Raw genomic sequence first — 22,751 nt, forward strand, 5'->3', positions numbered from 1 at the left:
ATAATTTCCCAAAGCTGCTTCAATAACCATTCCTCCTCAGGCCTCTGAGGTCCCCAGGAGGCCATTATTTTCTAATAACTGTTGGTCAGCATCATCTCAGGTTGAGGCTGACATGCTTTCTGAAGTACTGTGTACAGCTCTATGTGAACCAAGCTAGAAGGCCACAACTAGGGGTACTTCGTTACAGGATCAGTTGAGGCCTATAGTGGAATACCCAAACGATTCAGTTCTAAACAATCTAGTCACAAAACATCTGGGTGCCTAGAGGCCATATCAAGAAAAATGATTGAAGTAGAAATTCCAAAAGAACAGTCACAAAGACACTGAGAGGGACAGCCTGAGTGGGCAGAAGAGAAGAGGGAAGGTCTTAGCCGGCCCTCACTGTTAGAGCTGAGATTCAGGCTGTTTAACAGAATACTGTAGACTCCCTGCTTAAACAACAGACATTAATCTCTCATGGGTCTGGAGGCTGGGATGTCCAAGACCAAGGTGCCAGCCAATTTAGTTCCTGATGAGCACCCTCTTGTAGCTGAGAGGGAGATCATCTCTCTCTCTCTCTCTCTCTCTCTCTCTCTCTCTCATGTCATGTATTTTTGAATAAGGGCACGAATCCCATTCATTAGGGCTCCACCTCACAACCTGATTATCTCCCAAAAGCCCAACCTTCAAATGCCATCATGTTGAGGATTAGGGTTTAAACAAACACATGGGTGGGGAGATACAGGCATAAAGGAAGAAGTCCTTCTTACCTTTTTATCTTTCACTGTTATTATTTACCAATACACAGTAAGATGAACAATAATAACACCACACAGAAGTCAATGTTTAAAGAGCAACTGGTGCATAGTGCAAAGTAGTAAGATGGCCCATGTGGTAAAAAAAAATAAGACCTGCCCTCAAGACCACTAGCCTAGAAGTAGAGCTTTCTTGGGGCTCCAAAAGTAAGAACAGAGGCTGCCCTATTTCTGCTTTACCAGCTCCTTATAACATGTCAACAGCTGCATATATTGGCCAATACTTTGAGGCAAAATTCAGGATTAAAACTAATAATGAAAATACAGAAAAGTACAACTATATGCAAGCCAGCAACCCAGTGCACACAGGAGAATAGAGAATTTTGAAATGTCATCATTTCTGAGCTCTCTCATTTTTAGTAATGTTCCCCAGGAGAGTTCCAGTCTTATGATAATCACTCTGCTTGGCTCCCTGCTATCTATCCCATCCCAGTCTCTTCACTATGACCTGACCTGCCCAACACTGCACCCAGTTTCATACCCTGTTCACACATAAACACATGTAATACACACACACAAACACATGACTACAAGCAAATGCATGACTGCACAGACAATGCCACTGCCATTTAGACAAAACCCACCACCAACTCACTTATCTAGTCTCAACTCTGCCACATACTTTCACATTCATGATTCTCTAATCTCAATATGGCTCCACTCTGTGGTCCCAACTCTGGCTCAAGTGACTTCCTATTTTTCTCACTCATTTCTGGTCAGCCCTGATATTCACCCTCTCCTCTAAGCAAGGTCAGACCCCACCTGAGCTTGCCTGAGCTTTAGGCCTCTTCCTTGCTGCTCTCCCAGCCAGACACAATTCTGCCTAGATTCAGTCCTGATCCTGAGAAGAATGTAGTGGTGACTACGTTAAAACTAACTCTGCGTGTAATCAAGTGAGAAACCCAAGCACAGCACATAGGCCATTAGGGGAAAAGCCAATGGATTCCTAATCCAAAATACTAACAATAGAGATTATGGACCTCGAAATTTCAGGGAGAAGTTGAAATTAGACTGAATGTATTATGGCAGATGGAAGACAGAAAGCCAGACTGACCCTTTGAGGACAGATACACTTGTGCAATCAAAGGTTGGAAGGTGAGATTTTCTTAGATGGCATCTAAGTTGTCTCCATAAAGGGCCAACAGAGACGTCCTGACAGTTGGCTGACTTCCTTGGTAATGTAGCACTGCAATCTTCAAATTCATGCATTTGGCTATAAATCTTACAACCCCTGACACAGGTAACCCCGAATAAGTCCCTAGTTTCTTTGTGTTTGTTTCCTCAGCTGTAAGAGACAAAACTACTTTTGCACAACCTCAGGCCCAAGAATGCTATGTGGGTCTTTAAAACCCATGAAGTACTTATAGCCCTTCACATAAAATAAAAACAATTAACAGATAAATTTAAGTGATACTATTACTAATATGCATTTATTTTCAGCTTATGGGGAACATGACCTTAAATTGCCAAAATGTTCCACCTTTTTAGCAATAGGAAATCTATGAAAATCAGTCTGCCCCAAAAGGGCAGGGCTCCCGCTCTTGGGGTTCATGTTCACATGCCTCAGAAAGTTGTGCAAAACATACTCACATGTTTTAAGACTTCAGAATGTAGCAACATTAAGGTCAATGCCAATTACTGGAATATTCTGAATAATATGGACAGTGATGTATTGCTAGTGTTTTACATTATAGACTCAAAATGTATCTCTATTCCCCCTGGAAAAAGAATCTCAGAAATGGTATAAACTATCATTTACCATCACGGTGGTTCAATTTTGCACATTGTTGGGAGTTTCAGAAATGATATATAAAAACTTCTGCACTTTAAATAAAGCATGGTAATGACAGATCTAAATTTTTACCGGTGTATAGAATCATAGTAGAATCACTGTTTTTATATTGTTAAAAGCAAATAAATGATAATTTTTCAAAATTACAGTCAAAGCTCAAAATCTATAGGAGTAAGCAAAGAGAAAGAGAGAAAGTAATTATAAAAAGATTAACACTCTTGTGAAGGTGATTTTGTGGGGAAAATATATGATGTAGTCACCCTGGAATGCAAAGATATTATTTGAAAGCAATCTGAAACCCACATGGATGTTCATATGAATAAATGTTCCCAAGATAAATTATTTTTTAAAAATTCTGAATGTGAGTTTTCTTTGTCATATTTTAGTTTGAAGTCTGTTCAGACTTTTCAGCCAATCCTTTGGAACTCAGTATCAAATACTGTTTCTCTACCACCTTTCATTCTTTTCATCTTTATAACTGCAGCTACATAGCACCAGTTCAGCTCACTTGGACAGTTTTTTATTGATTACCTACTGAATTTCAGTCCGTGCCAAAGGCTATTGATATAAAAATGAATAAGATAAAACCACTTCATTGAAGAGATTATAGGCTACTGAGGGACAAACTCATAAACAGATAATTATGCATAGTTTCACACCCCAAAGAAATAAATAAACATTTTTAAGGTTTACAGAAATATTTATTCCAGTATTTTTCTCTACATAGTATTCACTCTGGCAAGAAAAAAAAGCCTTCTCCTTAGTTGGCTAATTTCTCTAGGATTTTACTTGAGTTGAGGGTGAGGAATGGAGACACGGATGGGGGAAGACAGTAAAATCACAATACATTCTTTTGTGAGGAAAAAAAAAACCCACAAGAAAACATTTCTCAAAATATTACCAATGATCACTTGTTTTAACACAGTACACTGACCACAAACTAAACTTGCTCAAAGATGACTCAACTTCATCACCATTTCTGGCAACTGTCACTTTGGCTCTATTTACTGAATATGTTTAAGTCATTTCTTCTTCTGACAGTGACTCTGTAAATACCATGGCTGCCTCTTAAATCAGAAAATAACTATTCAACAGCCAACAAGAAAGATAATGCTAACTATAACGTGTTTACTAACTAGAAAACTACCCAAAGGAAGCAATCAATGGCACCTTCCCCAGAATACTAGTCATGCTCAGGCCAGCACCCAGGTATGATCTGGGCTGTACCCAGGTAAGATCATATGAGCACCCAGGTGTGCTCAAATGGGCACTAGAGTGGGCCCCACATTGGTAGTTACAAAGAACACCAGAAACATTCATGTATTGCTGGAAAACGTGAGACAGGTAGCTAAGATGAGAAGGAAACAGAAATGGAGATAAAACACTGTCACTGAGTTCCCAGAGGGAATGGACAAATGGTCAAGTCTCAGAGACTTTCATAGTCAAACACTGATCACATAGATCACAGAAAACAACAGAAGAGCCCTCCAGAAAACACAAAACAAAATAGTAGTAAAATAATAATAATCAAAGGTAGCAGAATACAACAATCACTAATATGGTATTATGTAAAAATGTGGATGTGTAACCGATGTGATTCTGCAACTTGTATTTGGGGTAAAAAATGGGAGTTCATAACCCACTTGAATCAAATGTATGGAAGATGATATGTCATGAGCTTTGTAATGTTTTGAACAACCAATAAAAATAAAATAAAAAATAAATAAAAAATAAAAATGAGATCAAATAGAACACTGAAAGCTATAAATAATAGCTGATATAAGAACAAATCATAATTTATTTTTCCTATTATCCAGGCATCCATAATTATTTCTCATTACTAAAGACAGCTTTGTTTGGCATAACTAACTAATAGGAGAGTCAACTGTCTTTTAAAGCTAAATCTATTATGGCTTCTCACAATACTTAGGAGGGGAAAAAGTGTCTGAAAATCAGAGATTAAGCAAGTTGAGTCTGTATAATACGTAACTTCAGAGAAGTACTACAGGCTGAAATACTTTAATATTCTGAAAAAAGATACAAGGATAAAATGCAAATATCCAAAATGCACTACATAGAGCTTATTAGTAACGATATTCTACAACATATCTTTATTATCCGAAACTATGTGATCTAAGTATTGTGCTCAAAAGAAGAGAGAAGGAAAAAAAAAGAAATGTTTCAACTGCCTTAGCACCTGTCAACTTCACTTACTCTCTACTGTCTTGAATCTTTCTTAGAACATCCTTTAGTATTCTGTTTGCTAAATGCATCTCAATTGTCTCTGTAATCGGCTGTTAGATATCAGGGTGAGCATGGGCTAAGCTTCTGTTTTCTAAGGCACTAACAGACTGCTCAAAACAATAGATGACTATTAAATAAAAATGCCACTATTAATTTCAAAAGTTAAAAGCATGACATACCTTGTTCAAAAACACACAGAGAGGCCTTTTGATGCTCTTTATTATATTGAGTATTTAAAAATAAATGTCCATGTCATGTAAAACAACTTAGGCCATACTTATTCTGATCACGCCAAATACAAAGGCAAGAAAGTTTGATATGGACTATCCAAGGAGTTTTAGCATTACATAAAGAACACATTCCAAGGATCAGAGGTTTCTGGTAGAACTAAAGTCATTTCCATAACCAAATATGCCAAATAATTGCCAGCCAATTTCAAGTCTGGAAACAAGAAAAAAATGAAGAAATATTCATCTTCTATCAATCCTTTGGTCATGGCTCACAGATTATCTTATATTCAATTGACAGTCATATGAATGCCATCTAGGGTCCTTGAAAATAGTACAAATGGCCTAGGAAACTGAATCAGGCATCCCAACTTAATTAAATTATGTGCTTTCCATACAATCCTAAACAGGAAGGTGATTTAAAATGGAAGAGTTCAAATGATAATAATGAAAGAAAAGACAATAGGAAAAAATGTAATCGATAAATCATTAAATGAGATTTCAGTATATACGTAAAAATCAAGCTTATTTCCTCACACTACGTTACATTCCTTTTAATGCAGTATGATAAACCATGCAAGATCACATTTTATTTCTAATAATTTTTCTAATTCTAGAAATATGACCAGCCAACAATATATCTGGAGATCTGTAAAAATTGTTATATTATCTTAATTTCTCAAGAGAGAAGCCTTCTAAAAATTTCTTAAACACAAACATATATAAAGAGAAAAGAAAAATAGAAATCAAACACTAATTTTTTTCTACATAAAGAAACTAAGCCTTCAAAAAATTCTTAGAAATACAAAGTTGCTTGGAAAACCGTGAAGTCAGAATGGAGGAAGACGTGAGGAGCAATTTTGCATCTTTCCCACTCCAAAGCTTCTTTTACCACTACACAAAGATGATCATCTCAGCTTATTCACCAGATGATCTGATTTCAATATTTTAAAATGTATTTCACAGTCAGGGACCTTCATTTAGTTTTTAGGTGAACAAAAGAAAGTTAAAATACCCACAAAATTATGAAAAGGGATATTTCATTTTAAATACGATAGGGATTATACTGGTAGACATAACTTCCTTTAAGTAAAGGAAGCACATCTTATAAATTTATCCTTACATGTGGTTACAGGTATTTTTAATATTTATAATTCTGAATTAATTAACTTAGGAATATTCTGGAAGCCTGTGTGTCTAGATATACTAAATCAAATAAAACATCTCCATGAGACTTCACACTAGTGTCAATATTATCAACTATCAATTCTCATTTACGTGAGGGACCAGAGGGTTTGGAATACAGCCAACACCTCATTTCTTTTACTGTCCTTTCAGACCCCAGAATCTTACCTGTCTTATTAGCAGGCCTCACTCCAGAAGTAAAGATAAATATCAAATTATCAAGGCCTTACCACAAACAGGTACTGTTCTTAACATATACTACAGCATTTGATTTCCCACAAGTACCTGAAGAAATCAGTATTATTGTTATGCTGATTTTACAGATGAGGGACACAGGGATGTCAAATGAATTGTCCAAGACCACAATCATTAAGTGGCAAAGCTATGATGATCATCCAGTCCCATGCCAGAGCCCAAATACTGAACCACTACATGATGTGTCTCTGATAGATAACTATATAATAAATATAAAAACCAAATCAATCAGAATCAAAAACCTATCTTTTTTAGTAATAATCAAAATAAATGAGAACTTCATGGGTGAAATGGTTCAACCTCTGATTTCAATGAGATTCATGGATTGTATATAAATCTCAAGCCATTTATTCAATCCAAGGATCTCAATCTTCCTTGTTTATCTTCTAATACATATGCCAAGACTAAATATTTTTTAATTTTTTATTGATTTTTTAAATGTGACAGCAGAATGCATTACAATTTACATTACACATATAGAGCACAATTTTTCATATCTCTGGTTTTATATAAAGTATATTCATACCAATTCATGTCTTCATACATGTACTTTGGATAATGATGTCCATCACATTCCACCATCATTGCTAACCCCTGACAACTCCCTTCCCCTCCCACCCCTCTGCCCTATCTAGAGTTTGTCTCTTCCTCCCATCCAAGTCTAAATATTTTTACCAAGCAATTCACCCAGCTCTAAACACTTCTGAACTCCGTTTTATTTATTTGCAATAACCAGTCTTCAGATTTCTGAAATTGATCAAAATTCTCTAAATTGTAGGCTTCTTTTTAGAAAAGCCTAAGTAAGGTTCAGTCATTATAAGTTAATGATTCTTAACCTTGGGGAGCCACAGAACTTTTGAAAATCTAATGAAAGCTGTGTATTCTAACCACAAGGTAAAAAAAATGGATATATGAGTATAATTAAAATATAATTTCATAGTACTATTGAACTTCCATACCCTAAAGACCAACCATGAACTTCAAGAAAAGTCCTAAGCCTAACTTTTTAGGCTTCTTGTTTTGCATATCTACTGGTTCTCTTCTACTGAAGTACTCCTATACTTATCAAGTTTCTGGAAGCCTAATGAATTATAGTCTTGATCTTTTGTAAAATTTCTCAAAAAACATAATCTTATTTATAAAAATAAAATGATACCATTTTTTAGGACAACAGCTATATTGCTTTATAGAAAGCACAGTAGGAGTCAAAGAATATTTCTACCTCCTATATGATGAATTCTATCAAAAATCAGTGAGCAATTTTCCACAAATATGTCATCAAAGGACCTCACATCTAAAAGCTGGCTAAATTACAAATGCACACACACCTTCTTCAGATCTGATAGTAAGAAAGTCTCGTGACTGATTGTAGTTGAGATAAACCTGATTGTTACCTTTCCAAATTTAATGTACTGTGGTTAAATAGCCATGTTTGCAGTTTGACTGCATCATTGCACTTTTCTGATCTTTCCGATAATATTAGATTTTTTTAGAGGTGATGTCCTGGAGCTGATAGGTTTTCATTTCCTGCTGATATTTTATTTTACTACTTGAAGGATATTACATAAACATTCTTAAGGGACAGTAGTCCATATTAAACATTAAATGTTTTATATATGTCAAAGATTTAGCAATATCAAGAATACTTTGCCTGCATTCCACATATATGCAATATGTACATATATGAGATACATATGTATATATAAATATCCATATGGATATATGTGTGTGTGTGTGTATATATATATATATACTCCAGACAATGGACACAGAGTGTGTGTGCATGTAAAGGTGTTTGTGTGTGTCTGTGTGTATTATCTAGGGGTTCGTGGGCCTCCCTGAAGCCCAGTTGTGAGCCCCAAGACCTGAAGATTAATAACCTATGCCTATGTTCAGTAAACAAGTGTGAGCCAACATTTCTATGATTTCTAGGACTTCACCTCCTTAAAATGACAAAGAAGTCTAATTCTGCTCTGCCTTCAAAGGTGTTAATCATACTCAAAGAAATTCAGCATTCATTTGAAATAATTACCACAGCATTCTCTTTGTTATCTGGTGAGCTACTCAAAGCATAAAGGGATTAACTGCTCTCAAAGTAAGGTCCTGGCTCTTTTCTGTTTCAAAGGCTGAGAACCTGAGGGATGGATGGCCTTCGGAGTCTGCCACAGTGACTTCACTCTGAATCTCTCCAGAGAGCTAATCAGTAGACATCCTGACGCTGGCAACACAAACAAGCCAGGCATGAGTCTGGCTAATGTAGGTACTGTCTGGTAGGACACAGTCACTGCTCATCTTGTAAATTCTGACCCTCCTGCCTTCCTCGAGACCCTTGGCCTGCACTTATGGCCTCTCTTCTCAAACTCCTTTAACGTGTATCAACTCCAGTGTTACATCTGGTTGCTTTATTCTATGGTTAATGAATACAGGGTGCAGTTGGATAGGAAGGATAACTTCTAATGTTCTATAGCACAGTAGAGTAACTGCAGTTGACAAGAATTAACTGTATATTTCAATATAGGTAATAAAGAGGATTTTTAATTTTCTCAACACAAAAAAAATGAGTGAGGTGTTGGACATGCCCATTACCCTGATCTGATCATTACATACTGTATACATGTATTGAAATATCATTCTATGCCCCATAAGTATTTATAATTATTATGTGTCAATTTTAAATTTCTAAATAAAAATAAATTAATCTCTTTCATAGCCTTTCTTGTTATCTAATTGTTTAATATAAGTTCATCATCGATATATGCCATATAGCTCAAATCATCTGTCATACGCTATTAAACATACATACAGTCTACATTCATTGTTCCTCAGACTCCAAGATTAAGTTAGAGCTACAAACACTACTTTTTGAAAGATTTGTTTCTTTAATTTATTAAAGGCATTTCTGAAATGTGACTTTTGGTCACTTAGAGTTGTTCTTCATAGTTCTACAAAGTTTCCCAAATTCTGGATCTAACAGGTAAGAAGAATCTATACTAATTGCAAATACTATATTTACCAATATTCTCTATTCCAATTTTTAAAAAAACTAGCATTTCAAAATGATGAGCAGGCAAAAGTGAGATGAAAGTGAAATCCATCTGGAAACAAGAAGAAAAGAAAATTTTCAAGATTTCAACATCCTTGGTTACTTTTCCCCTGACCCTGTGATTGGAAACCAGGACAACACTGAAAGAGCAGGTCACCTTGGAAAGCAAAGACACCTCTAAAAATAAAAATCAGCATTTCCAGGTTCTGCCATAATGGTTTCCTGGTACACTGAAAGACATGCCTGCTATTCTAACCCCACATGGGGGTTGTGGCAATTAATTATTCAATATTTGGAAAGTGCTTTGAAGATAAGATGCTAAGTGCTAAAAATCACCATCAATTTTCAGCAAACCACATTTAAAGTGAACTCACCAGGTTTATTGTTGGAAACTGAACCATTAGTATAAGTCCATATTTTCTTTTTCCATTTCATTTAGACCATTAGACCAAATAGCCCACACCCATATGGGACTCTCCTTCACTTTTGGTCAATCTTTAAGGGTCCTGTGGGTAAAACACTAGTGTTTGATTTTTGAAGAAAATGAAAATTATTTTTTTTATTTTTTTTTTAGTTGTAGATGAACACAATATCTTTATTTATTTATTTTTATGTGGTGCTGAGGATGGAATCCAGTGCCTCACACATGCGAGGCAGGCACTCTACCACTGAGCTACAGCCTCAACCCAGAAAATATAAATTCTAATAATGTGGTTTTTCTGGAATTAATATAGAGTTTGCATATTAGTTGCCCTTCCTCTTCTGCCTATTATTTAAGTTATATAATAAACAGCGACTTTACTAAACACTTCATTCGTACAACTTTCTAAGTAGTTAAAATCCAGTTTATATTTAAGCAAACATTATTTTATGTGTCCATGCCTGCTTAACATGTACAAGTTTAAATGAACAATCTAAGAACTAATTACACTTTATACTCTAAACAAAAGTAACAAGCTACTCATAAACATAAAAAATGCTTGAATAGACAAATTTTTCATATCTGTAATATATTCTATTTTGCATATATTTATTTTAACTCATAACTATGGCCTAAGATTAAGAATTTTTTCTTACCAAGTATAACTAAAGGCCATATAAAAACCCACTTGCATTCATGGAAGGAAGAAAAGGAAGGAAGGAAGGACAGGAGAATGGAAGGATGGAAGGATGGAAGGAAAGAAAAAATAAAGGCATTAGGCAAACCCAATGCAAAGCTGTAACTATGGTCCACCTGGGATTAGATACAGAGTAGAAATCATTCTCTCCTATGTTCATTTTGAAGACAATAAATAACTCTGTCCGAAATACTAGTTTTTATTTCATACTTCCTACACAGTGAAAGATCATCTATACAAATGTCATAATTACGTGTTTTTGAGAATTAAAAGGTATCCTGACATAATCTTCTTGGACATGGACTTGTTTCCCATCAGATCAGAGTCAACATTTTTCTAAAAAGAGGGTTTATTATTCTAATCCCCAATATGAAACTTTAAAAGTCGTCTTTGCTTTTAGAAAGGTTTTGTTACATGATGAATGATGAGTTTTTACCACTCATCATACTTAAACATGAATACATTTTTACACATCTCTTGGTGAATCTTCAATATTTTACTCCTCCCAAGCCCTCTCCCCAATCAAATGTGGAAGAGAAATCTCAAATGTGTTAGACATTCCTATTCTCAATAGGAAAAAAAAAATTGCTGGATGCTCAAGTAAGATTTCCATTAGATTCCTGACTTACATGACTACGGAATTCTGCACAGAATCCACAAGACTACTCAACTCAAAAATAGAGTAAATGTCAAAGAGGGTTAAGCTAAGATAAAATTTCTCATTGACTCAGTTTGATGTTTAATACAATCCTCATCTTCTAAATATTGTTGTATAATAAATATGAAGATACAATATTTTTCATGATTCAGTTCTAACATGCTCATTTCTTTAAAAGAAATTAAGCACAAGTAAATGAAATTAAAACTAAGGAGAAAAATGTATTCAAGGAAGGCCTTTTAAAAAAATCTTTCAGAGGAGGTGTCATTACTTCTTCCACTCTGCTGGCTAGAGTGTGCCAATAATGGATATTGGTACAAACATCAGGAATATGCACTCTTATAAAATGCTTTTAACATGTTTCTTAACTATCTCTAATGGAAACAGTACAATTAAATAGTCCTTTAAAAACAAATATGCTTACCTTATTGGGAAGAAGTTATTTCAAATAAAGCATTTTGCACCCATTCAAATATGAAGGAGACAAAAGTTGTCCAAGGAAATTAGCCATGTCCTCAAGTGAATAAGAAATGAATTGGCAGAGGCTGAACCTCCATGAGAACATTACTTTGAATCAAAACCAAATTTCCAAAACACTCCAGGTGATCTGCTTTATATTTATGGAAGTTAAATACTGAAACATTGAAAAGAATTATTCTTGAATGTTTAAGAAGAGAAGCAATTTAATTAAGTGACAATGTTGTCTTTATTGATTTTATGTGGTCATGTTTAGATCAAGAACTAGAGAGGTAGGTAAGGCACAGACCAAGACTATAAAGACCTTTGTCCCTGGACTCCACAACCTGGCGAGGAGTTCCTTTCATGGAGCCTCAGCTCAGCTCAACAGCAGCAAATGGACTGACTCCATGTCAGCTGGGGAGTTACTATCTATATTTCTTTGAGAGACTAAGAACTCATACACACACACACACACACACACACACACACACACACATCCCCAAAGATCCCATTCTAAATCCTCCTTCAACTTTCATCATCAGTAATTTTTTATTATTCCTTGTGCATCTTTCCAGTAAAAATTAAAAATGTAGGGGTTGGGGTTGTGGCTCAGCGGTAGAGCACTTGCCTAGCACTTACAAGGCCCTGGGCTTCGATCCTCAGCACCACATAAAAAATAAACAAACAAATAAAATAAATATATTAAAAATTTATTTAAAAAATAGAAATGTAAATAGTATTAAAACACATAATACATTATTTCTTGTTAATAAGATATCAGGTGTTTTGCTCTTATAAAGAAAATCAGAAAAAAAATAACAATGAGAGCATTAGCTTTCAAACTTATAAAAGAGCCACATTATAAGGGAAAGGCAGGAGTGATAAAGTCTGGTATGGTCTTAAAAACTAACACCTAACTTACACACACTATGTACTCTGCATTTTTCTAAGCATTAGCTGCTTCACTTACTAAAGTCCTAGGAATTAAATGAGGCAGGTTCGGATGGAGAACTGAGGCCCACAGTCACCAGTCACGAGGCACTACATATCTGGATGCTGTGCAGTGTTGCCCTGATCTCCCCTCCAGAACTCAGGTGCTTCCCTGGATGGTATGCATTCTGGCTGAGCTCAGACTTACTCTATAAATTACCTTAGTCAAAGAGTCATCTGACCTGAGGTCACACACCCTGGCCAAAGGCAGCCCACACTGTTTGATGTGGGGTATAGGTGGGGCAACTCAAGGATCTCCCCCAGCTCCAGAGCACCTGGTGGGATCAACTGAGGTCTCAATTGCTATTGTCTCACATTCCCCTTTCTCTGGGCCCAATCCAACTTTCTTCACTTCTCCACTGGTATTGTTCCTCCACACAAGTCCCAATAAACTTCCTGTACAATCTCAGAAAGCACTTCACAGAGAAACCAGCCTAAGTCAGTGAGTGATAAGAGCAGGATTCAAGCCCAGACCCTCTACCTTCATGGTCCATGCTCTTAACCAGGGAAACACCAACACCCACTGAGGAGTCAGAAAACAACTCTGACAGGCCTCAAAAGCCTGGGGCTACAAAGAGGTCTTAGTAACAATAACAAATTTGCTGCATGACCGATGGATCCCAACAACCTTCTCAGTCCCTCACATGTGCCTGGGGTCTATCAGCTGTACTCAATACCCATCCTTTCATGGCCTTCTACTCAGGCATCTTGATTGATGGCATGGACCACTTAAAATGCCACATTCCTGCCCAGGATACATTTATCCACTCTTTTGTTTATCGTTTGTGTTGTAAAGAGGGTGTCATTGCTGTGTTTACAGTGATTAAGGCATAACAATATGGGACATGTACAGTGAAAACAGCATCATGCATCTTCAGCCCTGAGATCCTCTCTGAATATGTAATAAAGATCAAGACAGATGAACAAAAGAAAAAATTACACCCAATATGTCATTAAGACAGGAGATGAGTGTGTGCAATTCATTTTGAAATGATGTACATCAAAAATGTTTTAAGAGAATTTTAGTTTGGACACTTAATTAGGTAAGTTTCAATAATCAGAAAATTCTACTAAAGCAAATACTTCATCCTTCATTGCAAATAAACATCCCACTCCTGCAATTTAAGCAGACAAGTTCACAATTTCCCATAATCAGGCTCCTCAAAATATGATTTCCCCTTCTTTAATTCCACAGATTCTTCCTGGTACCAACAGCCCCAGAGCAGGCACTCACATCATCCCTCACTGAACCCTGAACCACAGGGTTCCATTAGATCCCATATCCGTAGACAACCACCTTAGAAGTGAATCCTTCACTTTGTACACAAGATGAAGACGTTATTCCTCCAGATTCTAACTCAAGCAGCAAACTGTTTGAAGCCTGACCACATGCTCTAATCTTTTTTCTGCTACTCTGGTTTTTATATAAAAGACACTATATTGCTCATATGCTGAGTCCATCCATCACAGAAGCAAAAGCTGCAGGCCAAATGGGAATATATAGCACTGGACTTTCCAAGCCTTCTGTTTAATTTGTGAACATAGTATTACATGGGAGAACGTTATACAACACAATGATTTTTAAACCTGTACCAAATAAAACATTTCATTTTTCTGAAAAACAAGACATTTCAGATTAGCAGGATTATCTCAAATGAACCCAGAAACAAAAGTACTGGTTTCAATCCAGAAATAATATCCGATCTCACTTTATCAGTACCCAGGTGGACTTGATTCAGAGAAATTTCACAAGGTGGTTTAAGTGCTCATTTAATTACCCTCAAGGGTAATTATGCATATTCACTAGTGGAGCTGGTCAAGGTCAAGAGCTGAGATAAGACTTACTGGAGCAAGTAACCTCTTCAGGAACTGTCATGTGGGGTCAGACTCACAATCTTCTAGACCAATATTCAGTGACATCTGATAGCAATATCAATTGACAGGAAATTCTCTACCAAACAATAAATGACTTGAACAATGCTCTGTGAAAAGAGAATAACCCTGTGTAAAAAGACCCAGATAAAGAGAGAACAGCAACCAAAAGATTAAGTCTATTTATCAAATATGTCCATCTTCTTTTTTAAATTGTATAAATATGTAATTCACCTAAAGATTTACTCTGGACCATCTGTTGAAGAAGCCAATTTCTCTTCTCAGGGTGAAAAGCAGCTCAAATAAATACCAACTATGTAAACTTTTCTATTTATGCTAAACCTAATTCTCTCAGTTATAAGTGGTATTCCTTGTTCTGACATTCTTGGATCCGCAGGAAATGTTCATGATATTGTAGGCTTCAGTGAATCTCCCTTCAGATTTCAGACATCCTTGTTCAAGACCATAAGCATTCACATGGCTCTCTATTATTCTACAAAAAAAAAATCTCCTCTATATTTATGATGTGCAGTGGGCTTTTCAAGATCTTTCCAATTATGTCTATCTTGAGGTGCAGGCCCAAACTTTCAAGGTTCAAACACCTAGACAAACCTGAACTTAAAGTTCAAACTCCTGGACAAATATACTCATAGCCTTTAAAAACCCCTATTAAGAAATATAATTGAACTCAACAATGTGTTTGAGTGTAATATACATCAATGAAACATTTAAATGTCATTGAAAATATTATTACATATTAATATATAAATCACCTATTCTAAAATATCTCAATATATCATATATTCACATATATTTTGTTAGGCAAATTAATATACACCTAACAGAGATATATCATATGACAATATTCTCTCAACTGTATATAAAATCCATTATTATCACTGTACACTAACATCTGTACTATAAAAGAGTTCCCTCACTCAATAATATTTGTAGCATGTCTTCCAATGACTTTATGGGAACAACATCTGGATTTAAAACCCCTAGTTCAATATGATCAATATAAAAAATAAGGGGCTAGAGTTGTGACTCAGTGGTAGAGCACTTGCCTGGCATATGTGAGGCCCTGGGTTTGGTCCTCAGCACCACATATTAATTAATTAAAGATTCATTGGCAACTAAAAAATGTTAATAATAATTTGCATGCAGCAACACCAAATTCACATCTTTGTGAATTTGGTAAATGACCAAAGTGAATGACTCCTCTTTGCCTTCCACATGAGCAACTTTTCAAATGACACAAACAGTAGGAAAGTCTAATTCTACAGTCTTTAAATCATTGTTTCATATATATACATATATAAATATGCATACACATATGTACATATACATACATATATGAATCACGGGTTATGTAAGTATGTTTATATATGTACTTAGTGATTAATGAATAAGTACAAGTATTTCTTCAGAGATAACATAAAATATATAATCTATATAAATCTATATAATTGTATAATGTATATAAATCTTTTTAGGTAAAGCCTTTTAGGAATCTTAAAAGTGCTATCCATTGGGGGAAGCTGGGTAAAGGGTATGAAAAAAACTCTACACTATATTTTTACTATTTCCTGTGAATCTATAGCTATTTCAAAAATAGATTTCTTTAAAAAACTGCTACCAACTCATTTTTAGTCTTAAGTAAATAAATTAAGTACAATTATGTCCAATTTTGAGAACAAGTAAAATACAGTCATATCAAAATAGGTTAATTTATCTAGGGAACTCTAACATACCACAAACTCTAATAACAAAGTTCCTCCCAAAAGTTACTGGATTCTAAACTTCATTACATCAAATTTCACAAGAAATGTTTGAAAGTCCTGAGAGCAATGATCCACAGCTACCACACCAGGGGATCACAGCCAGAAGAAGTCAAGTTAAGATAAAGCTGGGTGAGATAAATGGGCATCTCTGATTGGTCTGTCATGATTTTTAAAGTGACTACATATCATTCCATTAAGTATTTTGTGCTATAGAATATGCTGGCCACTGTGAAGACCACAAAAGAGAAGCTCACGAAAACTGAGGACCCACACAGTACAGGAGGCCAACATAAACACGTGAAATAGTTAAAGGGCAGCGCAAAGCAGTAAGCACTAAAGTGATCAATTACAGTACGGAATTCACTGCCTAAAGTTTTGGCAGCAAAAACATTTCAGTGCTTGAACTATATTTTCTTCTGATGTTTTTGGACGAATGCTTTTGTTTCATTTCTTAATGCATTTTTCAAGGGAAATTATCTGATCTCATTTATCTAAATCGTTTGAGACATTTCCTATCCGCCTTCTCTCCTTTCCCTGGCAAAGAAGCTCAACTTGTAAAAGTGCAAACGTGTGAGCTGTGTGTTTCTGCTTAATCTGTTAATGCTCAGCAATTTTCTAAAGGCGATTGTAATCAGTACTTTAGCAAACTCCCTACCATGAGGCCCTATTCTCTGCTAACATCATGAATGCTCATCTCACATTCCTAAGGACACAGTCTCCAGAGGTCAAAGGAATGAAGGAATTTGCAGAGCAGTTCAGCTGCGATGTCCTGCTGCAGCTGCAGTTATGCCACACATGACAGAAGGGTCTCAGAGGTGTAGGCATCAACACTCAAGGTTCCATTAAACTTTCAATCCAACTGATAGCCTCCCTGAGCCCTTGCATGCTTCACCAAGTAACAGTTTCAGGACTTCATTCTCAGTTCATCTGGGATGGAGGGTGCAAAACCCTGATTTAGGTACACTAGTTATATTCCAAAAGGCCTTATAAACAACAGATTTCCATGCTGAAGAGCACAAGAAATGAAAGAGCTAATCCTGTTCCTTTTTGATATCAGTTCCGATACTATAATTGATATGATCCTACTCTTTCAACAATTATCTTTCCCTAAATCCATAATACCATTTTTTTTAAGTCTTATGGGCTGAATGGACACCAAAATGAGAAGCCTCGTTTCTAGCCTTAAATAAAGCAATATCCAGACATGCCTGGGTGCATTTGTTTTTAAATGACCCAGTTTAACTTCTTGAAGGAATGTAATCACCCAGAACAAAAGATGAGGTTTTTCTGAAAGTCACTATTTTAAAAATAGTAGTCTAACAAGACTCACCATAATTGCCCTTTGTATTTATTTCAATTTTCCATAGCATTATGTCTGTAACAGAAAACAAAGCCTGTCTGCTATACCAGATGATTCCATTTTCCACTACATCAGCTACATTTGGGTCAAGCCCACAAGAGGTACACTACCTAAAACATAAATGACCTTCTACCATGTTGTCTGACATGTTATCCTGAAGGAACATGTTCAGTCCCTGGATACCACAAAATAGTTGTACTCAAATGATGAGAGAAAATTAACCACCAGCTCTATAAGTAAATAAATACATAAACAGCTCAAATACAAAAAAAAAAGATATCAGTCTTTGGGTAAGAAAATCTAATTAGATTTCCACATAAAAATCCAAGTTCCTTTTACCACAAGTCTGGTTTTGCAAGAATAGTTGTTATTGTTTTAAAAAGCACCATGTAAATCTCCAAAAGAAAAATAATATAAATTTTAATTCTATTTAATTTTTAAATAAAATTAATATGCCATTTAATCATTTTTCAGATAAAGAAAAACTGCATCACAGAGTCAAGCCAATAGCTGAGAAACAGACCTTTCAAAGGGTTAAAATGGTTGACTCTAACAAATGTTTGTAACGGAGTATGCTGCCCATTTATTTTCATATTATAATCAACATATCTGAGAAATGCCTTATGCATCCTAAACTGGAAAGGCTCTATTCGAGCTTCAGTTTTCAGCTATTATTCATCCTTAAAAGTTCAATTCTAGATGAAACATGGTTTCCAAGGTATCAGCACCGAAGAACCCACCACAACATTTTAACTCTGGAAATTTGTTGGCCAGAATTCTAATTATAGAAGCTAAAAATATTCAGCATGTAGGCTTTGGGGGATCACCTATGGAGTGAAGAGCAGTGTAATCATTTTCAAGGGTTCTCCAGGTCTGGCGTGTGTTACTTGGGGGCACAGATTTAATATGAACTATATAGTGAAATGGGTGATCTCAAACTGCTGGCTATTAGACTCAATTTCTCAATCTAATGTTTGATAAGCCCTGTTCCCTACTCAATTTTAGCAATAAAAAAGTACAAGTCCTAGGAGGGAAAAATGGAAAACACAGTTTGAGTCACTCCGACTAAGAGCTTTTAAGAAAGATGCTTAAATGAGTTGTTCATTCATTCAACCCACGAACATTTACTAGTATGCCAAGAACTGTTCTCAGTGGTGGCACAATTCAACCCAAGAAAAAAAGAATGGTGTAGAATCCAACAATAATAATAACTACCATATGTATAGCTGTTTACAGTTATAAACAAGGTTTTATAAGGATCACCACTGGTCCCTTGTAACTCCTTTGTGAATTAGATTTTACCAATATTTTAATAATGAAAAATACAAATACAGATGATTTTTTTTTAAATCAACTAGTAAAATAAAAGAGCTGGATCTTCAACGCACATACCCTCCAAATGCACATCTCCATCAGTCATTGTGCATACAACATTACAAGATGCTCTACTTTTGTATTAAGCACAAGGACGTATTGTCTGGGTTTTGTTGTTGTTGTTGTTGTTTTGTTTTGTTTTGTTTTTTGAGTTATGTTAAAGCTTTTTTGTAGATTTTCAACTTTTAAAGGACAGGGTTTCATAGATCTAGACTATGACAGTTACAAGTTCAAATGTCTCTAATCTCTTTACTCACTTATTAGATGGAAGCAATGGTGAATGAGTTTGCCTGTTAGCTGAGTTTTCTAAATAAACAAGAGAAATTACTCCTTGGGTATTAAAACCTTCCTTACTTGGGATAAAATATTGGACAAAAACTTTATGAGCAAAAAACCTGAATGACTTACACAAAGAGTATAACCAATAAACATTTGAAATGGTAACATGAAAATGCAAGTTAAAATCAGCATCAGCAGAGTAGATAGAACAAGTAGATCAGGAAGAGGAAGAAGCAGAGGAAAGGGAAGGTACCAGGGAAGGAGGCTGATCCAATTATGTCAAGTACATGCACAAATATGGCACAATGAGCCCCACTGTTAGGTATCATTATGATGCACCAATAAAAGAGGAAAAAAAGAATGTGATACAACTATACATATACCAGTATAGCTAAAATTAAAAAGAAAATACCAAGTGTTTGTTAAGGAGACAGACAAAACTCTTTATACAATGCTGATAGGAGTGTGAATTTGTACCAACTTTGAATAAAGATGCCATCTACTAAAACTGACGCAGCAGTTCAACGCACAGCACACACAACTGAACTTCTCACATGTTTACTAAGAGACATACACAAGAATGTTCACAGCAGCATAATTTCTAACAGCCCAAATCTGGAAACAACCTACAGGTCCATCAAGAATGAAATGGATAAATACATTGTGGAATTCTCATAAGGTGAAACAAGATAGAGCAATAAGAATAAATTTTGTGAGACTCCTCCTGGTTGCTTCAAACCATTGCTTCACAGAAAAACAGGATGAGTCTCCTTTACCAAAAGAAGATGGATACAAGAATTTATACAATGTGATTCACTGATAGAAAGTTCAGTAACAGATAAAAGTAACCGATAGTCTCAGAAGTCTGAAGTTACCTTGGGGGAACTAATGACTTGCAGGGGAATTGGAGAGGAGGCTTCTGATGCTGGCAATGGCTTAACATCATGGTCTTGGTGCTGGTTATATTGATATATTCACTCACGTATATCACTGAGCTGTTTACTGATGACTTAATGACATTTGCAATTTTCTGAATGTATTTCAATAAAAAAACTTAAACTAGGGCTAGGGATGTGGCTCAGTGGTAAAGTGCTTGCCTAGCATGTACGAGGCCCTGGGTTCAATCCCCAGCACCCCAAAAATAAAAAATAAATAAATAGGAAGGAGGGAGGAAGGAAGAATAGAAAGGAGAAAGGAAGGGAGAAAACAGTAAAGTAGTGCTATCAGTTCTACACCTAAATAGTCCTTAACCACCCCACTTTAGTTCTTTACTTCTGTTTCCAGTACTTTGTCTAACTCTTCCCTTTCTACCAAGCTGTCCTATGGCTCTTTCAATGTTTTCCAACTATCTACCAAATCAGCCCATTTCTGTCTTCCACTTTGCAATGACTGTTTACTATGAGAGCAGAGACCCTATTATCTATCCTATTAGAATTTATGTGTGTTAAGATTAAGCAGACACTGAGAAATCTGCTAAGAGTGAAGTGAGTCCTCTTTAATGTATGTCCCTTTTTTGCCCTCTATTTTGCCTGCTTGGAGATTTTTTACTGAAGAATATGTTAAATAATTGCTTTACGAGATCCTATCAGTGACTGCTAGATCTCCAGGCTGAAGCTAGAATTAACCAACCCAGAAGCCCAGGTCCCTCAAGTGTACTTATTTGCAAATAGTATAGAGGAGAAGATTATTCAGTGAGTACATTAACAAAAACATAAAGAAACTGGCTGGGGTTGTGGCTCAGTCGTACAGCATGTGCCTATCATGATTAAGACACTGGGTTCTGTCCCTAGCACCACATAAAAAAACTAAATAAACAAAATAAAAGTATTGTGTCCATCTATAACTAAAAAATATTGTTTAAAAAAAGTAAAGAAACTAACAACCGAAGACATTATGAGCAGCTTTTCTAGTTGTGTCACTTACAGAACACAACAGTTTTAAACATAGTAATCCCCTTCTTAGTTTGCATTTTTAATCATTTTTATTTTTTTAAAAAACCCAAAAGTATAATATTTATGTAGAGTTTTTTTTAAGGTTTCTAAGATAGAAATTCAAGTTAATTGAGAAAATCCTTTTTCAACACAATTATCCACAAAGGAGAAAAAAACCCAAAATATAAGTTGGTGGTTATTTATTTCCTTTAATATCCTAATTTCATATAACTGTTTCTTGTGTGAATTCTACATGAAAAAAAACACTATTAGTTCTCAAGATTGGAGCTAATATTGGTATACACAAACTGAAAAATATTTACTAACTAGCAAAACACCCTCGTCATTCCAGAATCTGAAATAAAGTCAAGGCAAGTAGGCGCTGCTGCTGAGTGGAATGAACAGAGGGGAATGGAGACCATCACTTTACAACATGATAAACTTTTATTTTCTTGAGTGTTTTCTGCTGTGACTAAATGGACATTTGTCCATTTCATGACACTCATTCAATAATTATGTATCACTAGTCAAAATTTAACACGTCCTTTTTTATATCCACCAATAATTTTCTCTTAAGTTCAAGAAAAGCAAACAAAGTTCTCTGTGCCTTAATTTCCTCATCTTCTTACTAAACATAATAATCCCTTGCATCTAGTCCATTGTTAAGAAAGAAGAACAAGATTTTGGTTCATGCAAACAACTCCAGATGAGCATGGTTTCACCATTACTATTTCTACCACACCTTTTTGAATACATAACTTAGTTCAGAGGTAAGTAAGACAATATATTAAGGAGTAAAATTATAAACATAATGAAGAAGACCAGAAAAAAGTTTTCTCTCTTATTTGCCACAGCAGATTAAACAAAACCATCACCATTTATACCTTCATCATCTCTCTGATGCCTGTTTGAAATGCCATTGCACTGAGACTAGAGAAATACACAAAATTCATTGCCTCAAAATCATCATGACAATAGCAAGTATGCCTAGAGCTAAAATAAAACTGACCACCTGTACTAATTTGTGTGTGTGTGAGTGTATGTGTAAATGCACATTAGACAGAACAAATGAGCAAAAGGGAATCCATCTCTACTACTGTAAAAATAACTAAAGGCAATCATTACTAAGGATATGAAATACCTTCATGTTAGGACAGTCGCATATTTTCCAATTGGTGACATATCATATCAAGTGTTTAAATACTGGAAGAAAGGCAATATGTATTTGTAATTCAGTTTAGACCAGACCTTATATGAAAAAAATTATTCTCCTCTTCCCCTACAAAAAACATTCCTACAAATGCAAAAGTAGTAAGGTCTACTTTTGTAGTCTCACTAACTTCTTGGATGTTCCATAACTACCCATTTTGCTAAATAATTCCCTAT

General features: G+C 35.4%; 1 protein-coding gene and 1 non-coding gene across 2 annotated transcripts in view; one reads left to right on the forward strand and one right to left on the reverse strand.

The window, feature by feature from the left end:
• Slc4a4 (solute carrier family 4 member 4) overlaps positions 1 to 22,751 on the reverse strand; it is a 319,583-nt gene that overhangs the window by 294,177 nt on the left and 2,655 nt on the right. The window lies entirely within an intron of this gene.
• Trnaa-agc (transfer RNA alanine (anticodon AGC)) lies at positions 20,502 to 20,573 on the forward strand. Its single transcript has one exon. It is a non-coding gene; the product is annotated as a tRNA-Ala (tRNA).

The sequence above is a fragment of the Urocitellus parryii genome, chromosome 10, assembly GCF_045843805.1.
Source record: "Urocitellus parryii isolate mUroPar1 chromosome 10, mUroPar1.hap1, whole genome shotgun sequence".
NCBI lineage: Eukaryota > Metazoa > Chordata > Mammalia > Rodentia > Sciuridae > Urocitellus > Urocitellus parryii.